The sequence below is a fragment of the Apteryx rowi genome, unplaced genomic scaffold, assembly GCF_003343035.1.
Source record: "Apteryx rowi isolate R43461 unplaced genomic scaffold, aptRow1 scaffold_368, whole genome shotgun sequence".
In the NCBI taxonomy this organism is placed as follows: Eukaryota; Metazoa; Chordata; class Aves; order Apterygiformes; family Apterygidae; genus Apteryx; species Apteryx rowi.
In genome coordinates, this window is record NW_020450174.1 from 380,668 (window position 1) to 391,907 (window position 11,240).

The following is an 11,240-nucleotide window of genomic DNA, read 5'->3' on the forward strand; positions in this document are numbered from 1 at the left end:
GTCTCCAATGACACAAGATGGATGTAAGATGAGAAGAGTAGGCAAAGTAGACTAGAAGCCATTGCATACCACAAAGAAAAAAGAAGTCTTCCTCGACTGTTTGTTGACTGCATCTTTTGCTTAAAAAGCCGGATAAGATAAATGGCACAGTTTTGCAAGCAAATCAAAATGCAATCATAAAAATAGAGCAGAAACCTCTAATTGGTCATCTTGAGGGAGAAAGCTGCATCTTTTGTGGTTAATTTGCTCCCAATTATTTTTTCTTCTGGTTCTATTTTTGTAAAGCTCCCAGAGCTGCGCTAGTGGTAGAAAAAAGGAGTAATGGAGGTAATTGGGAACATCCTGAATAACTTAATTCCAGTGTCCCTAGATATGACTAGACCCCTAAAGGATGTCTCCAGAACAATGTCAATCAGCATGAAAGGCTTCTGCAAAGGCATGSTAGAGAGGTCGCTCTGTTTAAAAGCTTCTCAGCACTTTTGGTTAATAAAAGTCACTTGGGAAGTATTTCCTTTTATGTCTGACAGGTTTCTCTTCTTGCTCTTTATATACGATGTGTTACTGTGAAAGCAGTTCATCCTGTGTTTAATCATCCTGTCTTTTCCCAGCGCAGAGATAGCAAGCGCATTGTTTCTAATGAAGGATTTAAGGACCCTGGCTTCAGAGCGTGTTAGCGTTGCAAGGCAGGACTCAGGAGCGGGAAGACGACCCCACGGTCAGGTGTCTAGTTTAGGACTTGGCATATCAGGCATCTGTTCCCTTTCCAGCCATTGCCTTCTGGGCACAAGTAACTTAGACACACAGGGATTTCAATGCAGCCACTGGAGACCGAGCGCTTTGAGGAGAGCAAGCGTGCAAGCGTGAGGACGAAGAGGCAGCCACGTGGGTGAGGTAAGCGGGTTGTGAGCATCCCATACCTGTCAACTCCCATATCTTCCTAACTGGAATTCCCAAGCCCCCCTGGGAAAAATGAAAGCAATTTCATTTCTCTGGCTGTTTTGAGGATGGATACACTGACAGCTGTGAAGTGCTCCGATCCACCACGATGGGGAACACAGGAGTAAGTGAAAGCAATCTGAGGAGATAAACAGTCTGCCCTGGCTGTCCTCAAAACACTCTCCTAGCCAACTCACACAGATTCTCAGTTCWGAAAACCGAAAAATAATGGAAATAGGATTCATTTTAAATTCCTCACTTTAAAAACAAATACCAAAGGCACTAGCTACTATCATCTCTGGTACCTGCAGGAGTTGGCGATGACAAAAATGATCATCAAATGTAGGGGCAGGAAGGAATTTCCTTCTACTATTTACTGCATCTCCTGGCCAGCTTCCTTTAGTAGCATTTATCAGGGATGATGATGTGTCAGCTCCAGGGGAACATAACTTCTCTCATCACAGTTCCCTGACACTGCCAGGGTCCACCATGGTGACTGGACCCCTTTCTCTAAACAGTGTTTTTAATACCATGTGTGACTACATGTATTTTAGAACATAACTATGCGGAGTGACAAGTTCAGTCAGACTTTTATGTTTGGTTATTTTGCCATACAGCTAGAGCTTTAAAAAAATTCAGGCTTGGATAAATAATTACTGCCCTTTTTTAAAGAATTTATTTACAAGAGCATCAAAACGAAAATGACAGCAGTGGCAGCAAGTAAATTACCACTGCCTAATTGAGCCCAAAGAGAGTTTAGGGCCTGAACTGTCCCTTCATGTAGACTGACTGAGAAAAGAAAAGCACACTAGACACATGCACATTGACTTTACCACTCCTTAAATTGCTAATTTTTCTGCCAGTCCCTGAAGGACAAAAAAGTGCCGTATTCTTCACTGCTTCTTTTCCTATGTTCAGAGGCTCAGAGGATTTGCAGTTGGAGATGTTTATTCATCATTAGACTTGAAAACAAACTTGCCGGGCACCGTTTGTTGCATTTGATCGGTTCCTCCTGTGCATGAACACTGGGCCAGCCCAGGAATTATGCTATTCTGTGGTTCCCATGCAGTCCTTCTCAAGGCCAATTGACTCTCACAAAAAGAGTTGCAAAAATGACAACTGCTGGTTGTTGCACTTATAAATACACTTTGTTACTTGCAGTGAGAATCAGAAATTTCACAGGTTGATGGTTCTGCACGGCTTTGAAGATTTGGTCCTAATTCCAGCTCTTTTCTTTTAATGAGATAAATGGAGATAACTCACCAAAACCCTCAGCTGTGTGAAGGTGTGAGATTGCCCCATAACCATTGCACGGGCCCAGGAGCCATCTGAGGAGGAGCTCCAGTCCGATTGCAGAGGGTCTGCCAGATCACCACCAGGCAGGGGATTGCAGCCCCATGGGAGGAGGCTGTTAGCCCCACATGGCTGAGCCTCATTGGGCTGCCAAAGTGCACAAGAGTACTCATATGAAAGTCCTGTACCCTCTTTATCTCTAGTTACTTCAAGAAAGACTTCCAATTTTCCTAACACAAACTTCATAATTAAAGGTGTGCGTTAAAAATGTGGGGAAGGACAAACAAAGCCCCGACCACTATATGGTATAAGAATATGTGTCCAAAGAGCATGAGGACATAGAGACAGCACAATTTATCCTACAGGATTCAACACTAACAAAGAGCATGCCGGGCTCCAATGTCTAAAGAAGCCTCGTGGCTGATTACATGAAAAAAAGTTCAAACACGAGAGAATATAGTTAGGTTAAGGGCGATGCTGTCACTTCTAAAAGATGTAGGAAGTTGCAAGATCAGATTTGTTGTCAGAAGTCAAATTGGTGAAATTTATCTTGCTTTCTGGCAAAAATGAATATTAAGCGTCATCCATCCCAAAAAGAAGCCTTGGAGAAATGCATAATCCTTTTTCAATGGGGTTTTATCACAGAAAGGAGAAATCCTGGAAATAATTTGTTTTTTTTTTCTGGGAGTAAGTTTGTTAAACCTGAAAAGATGGAGTCCATTATATTGTCTAGCTAGCTAGCTATCATGACTCTCACTGACGCAGCTCTGAGATTTGTTATGACACAAAAGAGACATAGCACAATTGTCACGTCCTCTCAAAAGGGAAGAAGGAATCTATTGCAAATCCAATAGAAATGGTAAACTTTAATCTTTTGTTAACCTAGCTTTGGTTTTTTACTTCTCTGCTGTTTTAAAAAGAAGGAAAGGGAAGAATCAAAAGCAATGTGTAATAGACAGTTCACTAATATGAAGTGGAATTCAACCCCAAAATTTCTGCTGACATTGGTGAGTTTGGAGTACACCTCAAATATAGGAAATTTCCTGAACCCCCCAAATCTGCTTATTCTGGGTTTGGGGTGAACAGAGAGTAGAACTGATAGAGGAGCAACAGTAATACATGCACTTACTGCAGTCTATGAGCTAGAATAACAGCCACGATATTTTGGATGTTATTCACCACCAGTTTTGCAGGGCGTAGGGGCTCCTGGATCTGTTTAAACAGAAATCTGTGACCTRTTCTTGACCTACCCTCAGATTACTGCCAGCCTGCACAGAGAGTGACCTTCTCTGCTGCTGCAGTGCGAATTGTTAAAGATTATTGTTTTCTCTCTGGAAAGTCTTCAACCGTGCTTTGCTGTTCCCACCGAAATACACTGTAGCTTTATTACTGATAACCAGAGGGCAAACATGAGAATTTCATCCCTCTGGAAAGAAATGTTCTAGCAATTTTTTCTTTTTTATTTTTATTTTTTAGTGTAGGTGAGTGTCCTTTCCTCTAATTTACTGAAAACCTTCAATTTCTCTCTGCAAAATGCTTTTATTTGATCAATGTTTGTCCTCTTTCGGCCCCTGTTCTGTTTGCTGGTCTTGATTTTATTCCTTTGCTGGCTGGTAATACAGCCCAATCTCCACAAAATACYTCAGCACATCCTGCGAGCTAGCAGTCCCTCCCTATGCAGTGAAATGCTCTAAAATATGCTTAACTTTGAGGTGTTAAGTCTCATCAAGGTCTAACACTCTCCGAGCTTGATGAGGACACACTATGCCAAAATGGAGGGCTAGATCAGGAATCCACTGGATTCAACAAGATTACTTTGCCAAGAGCAGTATAGGACAAGGCAGTATCTCCTTAGCTGAATGAAGTGTAGAAAGTACAGGCAGCTCTGCAAGCTATGAAAATGGTTTAATTAAATCAGTAAACTCCATAGCATGGACACAATTGTATTTACACCTGTACAGCATACTCCAATACCTATAGGCAGGAGGAATAAATGAAATTTCTCATCGCATTCCTAGCTGGTACTGAGTCTTTCCCAGGGAAACAAACTGTCCAATAAGCAGACTGCATTTACCAAATCTAAGTCACATATGGACTTGCCGAAGGGAGGAGAAAAGTGGAATAAGCTCTATTGGCTTAAGGCGTTTTGATCATCTTACAACACAAAACTGAGGGGTATTCACAAAGGCTACCCTTCGCCTGCGAAAGCTGCTCCCCTCTAGGCACCTTCTGCAGGCGGTGGAGAGACCGAGGTTTCCTGCAGTCAGCTCAGAGCCACTCCAGGAGACTCCTTCAAGTCATGCCTACCTGCTGACTACAGGGAAACCTCACCGGGCTACAGTTTGCCCTTGAGATTATATGAGTAGGCTTTTGCTAGTGTATCACTTCTGGTTAAAAATATCACACCACTGGCTGAAGCAGTTAAACTGGTTTATGAACAGCCTTAGCTCAAAGGCACTTATGAGTACTGTGCTATCCCCGTTGCTGCTAGTGCAAGGAAAGCTGCACCTCACGGTGTGGTGTATATTGAATTTTCTCTCTTCACTGCCTGCGGCTATGGTCAGGGAGGAGAACCACATGCCTCCCTCTAATGTGCTGACACCAAATGTTTTCAATCAGATCATGAAACGGAGCCATCACACATCTTGTGGTGAAAACAAACAGGGCCAGCAGGAGGGATCTGTCCTCCATGGTAGGCATTGCTTCCACCGTGCCAGCTCCAGAAAGCTAATGTCAGACTGTGCCAAGTAGAGGGGGAGACTAGAGAGAGGGGACTTCCCAAAGCAATCACATATTTCCCTCAGCCTGGCAGCAAGGTGATGCATAAAAAGAAACATTTGCTTACAAAGTCATTTACTTTGAGTGCAGAAGCTCACCCCGAGTGATTCAGCATGTCAGGCTACAATCCCTGCTGCCTCAGAGGCTGCCCAGGGAAAGGTTGTGCCCACCAGGAGACCTCACGTTGCCACTGCAGGAGAATCAAGCTGCCCTTTGAGGATCCTCTTCAAGGGAGAGGATACCATTATGCCAAAAGGTATAGCGTGAGGCTAATGCACACACATGCATACCAGCCTGTACGCTGAAGGGCAGTATCAATATATACAAGTGTAGCATCCTGTCTCTGACCTGGCCAGGCACAGGCACCTTGGAAAAACATCAAAGAAGCAAGCAGCATACGCAAGTGATGTCTCCCAGCTACAGAAACAGTGACTGAGGGACTTACTGAGCTGGTGGTTGCATCCAGACCATCATGTCTACTAAGCACAGCCTAACATTAATCATGTTGCACTGTTTCAGTCAGTAAGGGTGCTACGCATGTCTTTTGCATATGTAATCCCCTTGTGTTGCTATAGGAAAGGGAACACGTGCTTGACACCAACGGTGCAACCCTTGAGTACAATTAAACATCAGGAACTACTCAAACATTTGTAGAGTTTTCTTTTTATGCACATCTGTTTGTTGACCTTTGCCAGACTCTTTCATGGCCAGTTTTCAGTGATTAGAAGCTGCTGTCACAAAAAAGCCACTGTCACAAAAAGCCACTGTCACAAAAAGCTGCCATCACAGCTGGCATGGTACCAGAGATGGAGCTGAGAGATTGAGCTGGTGCTGGAAGTGATTCGTCCTAGTCTGCATGGGACACCACGAGGAAGTTTGCTCTGCTGTCACCTTTATTTTATGTGTTTAGTGGGTAAATAAGGGACTTCAATCTTCACAGCTGCAAGCTCAGCAGCTTTCCCCACCACATCATTCACTTGAAGATAAAAAAGATTGTAGAGAGTCCCAATTCTCCGGTGCAAGCTGTTATTTGATTTATTTATTGGCACGGTGTTCTAAAACATGGTAGGTGCTTTTTTGCAGATAGGAGGAGATGTGATTCCCTGGCTTTGAAGGGTTTACAACAAAGATGTAGCATACAAAAAGAACATTAATAGAGAAACAGAGAGACAAAAATAAGCCTTACAAAATTAGATCAAGTGGTTGCTTATGGTTGTTACACAATTCTTGATTGTTTGAACACAGAGAGGCACATAAGCACATGTGTATTCCTTATGCATGCATCTATGCATTAAAGATGTATGTACAAATAGCAAAACAGAGGCTTGAAGACATATCTAACAGGAATTAGGAAAACACAGCATTTACTGCCCAAGGCACCAGCTCTAACCATGGCTCTAAATGTTAGCAGCACTCTGAGTAGTAGAAATTGCTGCAATATAATCACTGCAAAATGAAAAACAACAACCACAGCATCAGGGTGCAAGGGACAGAACAGGCACTACTCTAAAGAGCAGTAATATCTTCCATTGCCTCAGGAATCTTGCCTGCATGTAAAAGAGCAGATCCCTTCTGGGAGAACAGAATGTGGTGTGGTAGAAGGCAAGCAGATTGCCAGCTGATTGCAGGCATCATCTAAAGAATCACCTCTGATGAAACTCCCACTGTGCAGACAGTCACTGGTCCTTTTTGTAATGGTGGGTTTCACTCCGATACTCTAACCTTCATGATTTCAACCAGATCCCCTCCTATGTGTGATAACAGAGAGGAGGACATTTTGCCTCTGATGCACACTGAAAAAAACACAAGCTATAGCAACAACCAACCCCCAAATGTCCTGACTATGCATGGTTTATCACTCGGTGTATTGACTGACTCCTTTCTAACTCTTGCTGCAGCCCTTTGAGAGTGAAGGGTGCCTTCCTGCCTCCTGCCCTGAAAAGTGGGTGCTATGGGGGATGTGAACTTTTCCTAATAACAGAGCATCTTGGCAAGTTTTTCTCCTGGCCTTTAGTCTTCATTGTTGTGTTTTTAAGAAGCCATCTGAGACTTGTGTGTGCTCTTTAATTTAAAAAGCTCAAGAAATAATATATACATGGATATAAAAAAACAAATGGGTGCTCTGTTTCTCACCTAAGTGGACTTGTGGGCCTATCACAGGTGTCTGAGGGTATTTCTAGAGGGGCATAACACTAGCAAGAAACTAGTCTGGTCAGATTATAGCTGCAATCAGTAAGAACGCTTTCTGAGCTATGAGCTATTATTTCAGACTTTGGACCATGTAATTGTTTCCTTTGTTCTTAAGATTAAAGATAGAAAAAAGAGTACTGTCTCTTTAGTCATAGGTAATGGACATTCAAAGCCTTTTCTGCCACTTAGGCAGAAAAGCCAGGTGTTTAGTGACCATATACTGTCACTAGTGACTATATAGTGGATGAATGACTACATACTGGTGGATGAAATGAGATACTGTGCTCATTTGTCTAAAAGCCAGAGGCGTAGTACAGCCGCATCCTCTGCCCACCCTGCGATTGGCAGCACACAGGAGATTTCTGGCCATTTAGAATAGATGGACCGAGTGGCTGCTCCCTATTTTAGGGCAGCAAAACCTAAGGTAAAATTGCTGCCATACACGTACGGACTTGTCTGTCTCTTTTTTGGTTTTCTTAAGTGAAAGCCCTAGAGAGAGCTCTGGGGTTTATGCTTTTGCCCAACAGTAAATGCATGTTCATTGCTCTGACTTAATACTGCAGCGGCATTTGGTCTTGCTCCCCCTCTGCCCCTCCTCCTTTCCCGTAGGCTGAAGTCATCCAGCAAGCAGTGATTTCCACTGCCTGATACCGGTTAGCACATTGTAGTGAGTCAGCGAGGAGCAGCGCTAACATGAACTCCCCGAGCGCTCRTTTCAGCAGATGGGTGGGAGGGAGAGAAACACAGAGAGCAAGGCACTGTTCCAGCCAGACCCCTTCCTTTTTCCTTTCTTAAACCAAGAAACCAAGAAACCCTGCTTCCTTGCCTTTTGAAACAAACCGTGAATTTCCCTGTGAAAACAGAGGGAGCTGCGCCTCTGGCCTGGGATAGGAGATGGCCCAGGGCCCATCTGGACCCACAGTTTTCTGGTTGCGCTCCTGGAGGTGCCAAGCTGCCATCCCACAGTTTACCCAAAGGTCCAGCTCCTCAGCATGCCGGTAGCTTAGTGTCTCTTTGACATCTGCCATTTCCTTGCTGAAATCCAGCCTGGCCACCACTGAACTCTTGAACTTCCTCCTCAAGCCCTTCCCTCTCCACCTTTTCACAGTGCTCCTGCAAGCACCAGAACCCTCTCAGTTTGGCAGGCCTGTAACTGGGGGGGGGTGTTTTGAGCTCAGCTATCACACTAGCACACCCACTTGTTTTCCAGACCATTTTAAAGATTTAACCTTTCCTCTCTGCTCTCGTTCCAAGATTTTCCTCCAGGCCTTTAACACCTTGAGTCTGGATTATTGCTGCACTCCTGGCCTGAACAGCTGTAATCCTGCCTCCTTCAAATTCCCACAGAAAAATCATCCTCCTGACTTGTCAAGGTGGCTGCTTCACATCCCCACTTTGACCTCACTCCACCATATCACCAAAGACCGGTAACAATTTCGCTGTGTTTTGGTGCTCCAATAAGGCCGACATAGATCTTTGCTGTATCAGTATGGCCAAGCTTTGCTGCCCGCAGAGTAACTTCCCTTGTGTCACCATTGTATTTCCTCTCTTGCCTCTCTTTCAGGGTGGGAGAGCTGGAAACAGAGAGGGAGTCCTCATGGCAAGGTGGCCTTGTCCTGCCTCTGAGCATCTCTCACTGTGAGGTCCTCCCTGCTGAATACAGAAAGGCAGGAGGTGAGCTCTGTTTTGCTGCTCATGGTGCAAAGCTCAACTGTGCCCTGCTCCTTCATCATCTTTACAGATATGAGCACCTGTGTGATCCTCTCTTTACGGTGTGTCCAGGTGTGGTCTTCCAGGGACAGTAGTTTCTCCACTGCCCCATGTTTCTACCACCCTGGACGTGATGATACACATTCTGGACCTCATAAGGGCATCCATACAGCAGCAAAGACCCCCTTTCCCTTATTATGCTGCAACTGCGCCCAACCCAGGTTCTGACACAGTATGAGCAAAGACTATCAATCACTTCTGCTTCATCTCAGCACCATTTCTAGCGTGATATAGTCCCTAACTCTGTAAACAAATCACTTCAGGACATAACAGCATGGATTTTGTTTCCCTTTTGTTTGTTGTGAAACACTTCTTCTCATGGAAGAAAGGGAGACTTGAGAATATTTCATACTGTCTTTTATAGTTGCTGTAGCTACAACCAAAGCATGTGTTTTGCACATAAATCAGAGGGATATAGCTATTTACACATTTTGTACAGTGCCTTATTGTTTCTCTTACAGAAAAGTCCTACAGAATCCAATAGAAAATAACAATGTTTTTACATCCAGCTTCAAAGGCTACATTTTCATTTATAGGGAGAAAAGAAAAACATAAGAACAGGTGATGGCAAAGGAACCTTGGGGCTGCAGATCTGGAATGTTTGGGAGGTCTCCCTATGTATAACATACACATTTTGGTGGATGTTATGAAATCATTTTTTTATGGAGTACCAATAGAGATGCATGTTCTGGTCAGACCAGATTTAGCCAGGCAGGTGACTGGAACCTTGTGCACAAATATCCAGGTCATGCTGGAACCCCCATTTCACACTTGCAGCAGTACACCAACCTTGAAGTGTAGCTTGTGGAGCCAGGATGGATGCTGTGATGGGAGAAAGGGCTGGCTGAAGTGAGGAGAACCAGATTGCTCCAGCCTTTCTGCAGGGCTTGGATTTTGGAGAAGGAAATCTCAGAAGAAAGAACTCAAGGTGTAAGTGCTGGCCCCCAGGTGCATGGAGGCTCAGGAGACTCTGGGAGTTTAGGATAGGAACTAGGAGGAGAATGGCATGCCAATGTGGGTCTTGTGTGATCAGCCAGGGTTAGAGCAAGCTGATTTCCAGGGGAGCAGGGGAAGGAATCCCAGATGTTGCAGAGAGAAGAAGCAACCTTCAGTGGTGTCTCAGGTAGGCTTTGTTGTACTATCCTAAGTCCGGGAGTGGGAAAGAAGGCATGCCTTGAAAAGGCTGGCTGTGGTGGTGCAAACATCCTCTGGCTGCTCCTCTTGCTGAAGGGGTAAAGTCTAACCTCATCTGGACAAAGTTATGGTGAGAAACGAGCGCAGCATGACTGTCCCAGGGAGCTAAAGTACAGTACTGCCTGTAAATCTGTGACCACAAGATGAACTGGGGAAAGCTGTCAGGGAGGAGAATGGCAAGAGGAGGTAGGATTGCTTGTTTGACTTGGCTCTGAGATACTGGTAAAGGAAATGTCAGTGAACATACAAACAGCAGTCTAATAATAATAACTGAAATTGCTGCTCCCTCTTTCATCAGGAATCCCAAACGCTCAATGGGGTGACATGAAAAAGATTGCTTAACCCATGAGAGCAAGAKGGATACCTCTGGAATGACAGCACGGAAAGCTTGTGACAGGACACTGCAACACCCAGGACACAAGCGCAGAGTTCAGGGCCCAAGAGAAAATCTCAGAAAAGCCTGGAGGTATTGCTTCTGAACTGGGCCAGAAGGGTTGGGGCTCACCTTCATTTTCAACAGTCAGCACCAGGAGAGTTTGAGCCATGTGAAAAGGCAGAAGGCCCCTTTTAGCTCTAGCACAAAAGCCAGCTGTTCTCAGTTCATTAGATTTTAGATCAGATTCACACAGGGTCTGTTTTGGAGAAAAAGGATGAGGGGGGTTTTTTTGGTTTTTTTTTTTTTGATGGGGTAGTAAAAACCTAACCTTCTCGTAGCCTGCCGTAACATGGGGCATTACTGTGCTGCAGATGACTGATGATGAAATTGCACATCAACAGAACAACAATCAACCGCCCTATGGTCTTTGTTTTCTTGCTGTATTTTGCATTCAAGAAGTTATTGATCCCCTTTTCAAAATCATGGTCTCAGACTTGACCACTACCTCTGGCTAAAGCTACAAGGTGGAAATCACAGAATCACAGAATCGCTGAGGTTGGAAGGGACCTCTGGAGATCATCTAGTCCAAACCCCCTGCTCAAGCAGGGTCACCTAGAGCACATTGCACAGGATCGCATCCAGGCGTGTTTTGAATATCTCCAGAGAAGGAGACTCCACCACCTCTTTGGGAAACCTGTGCCAG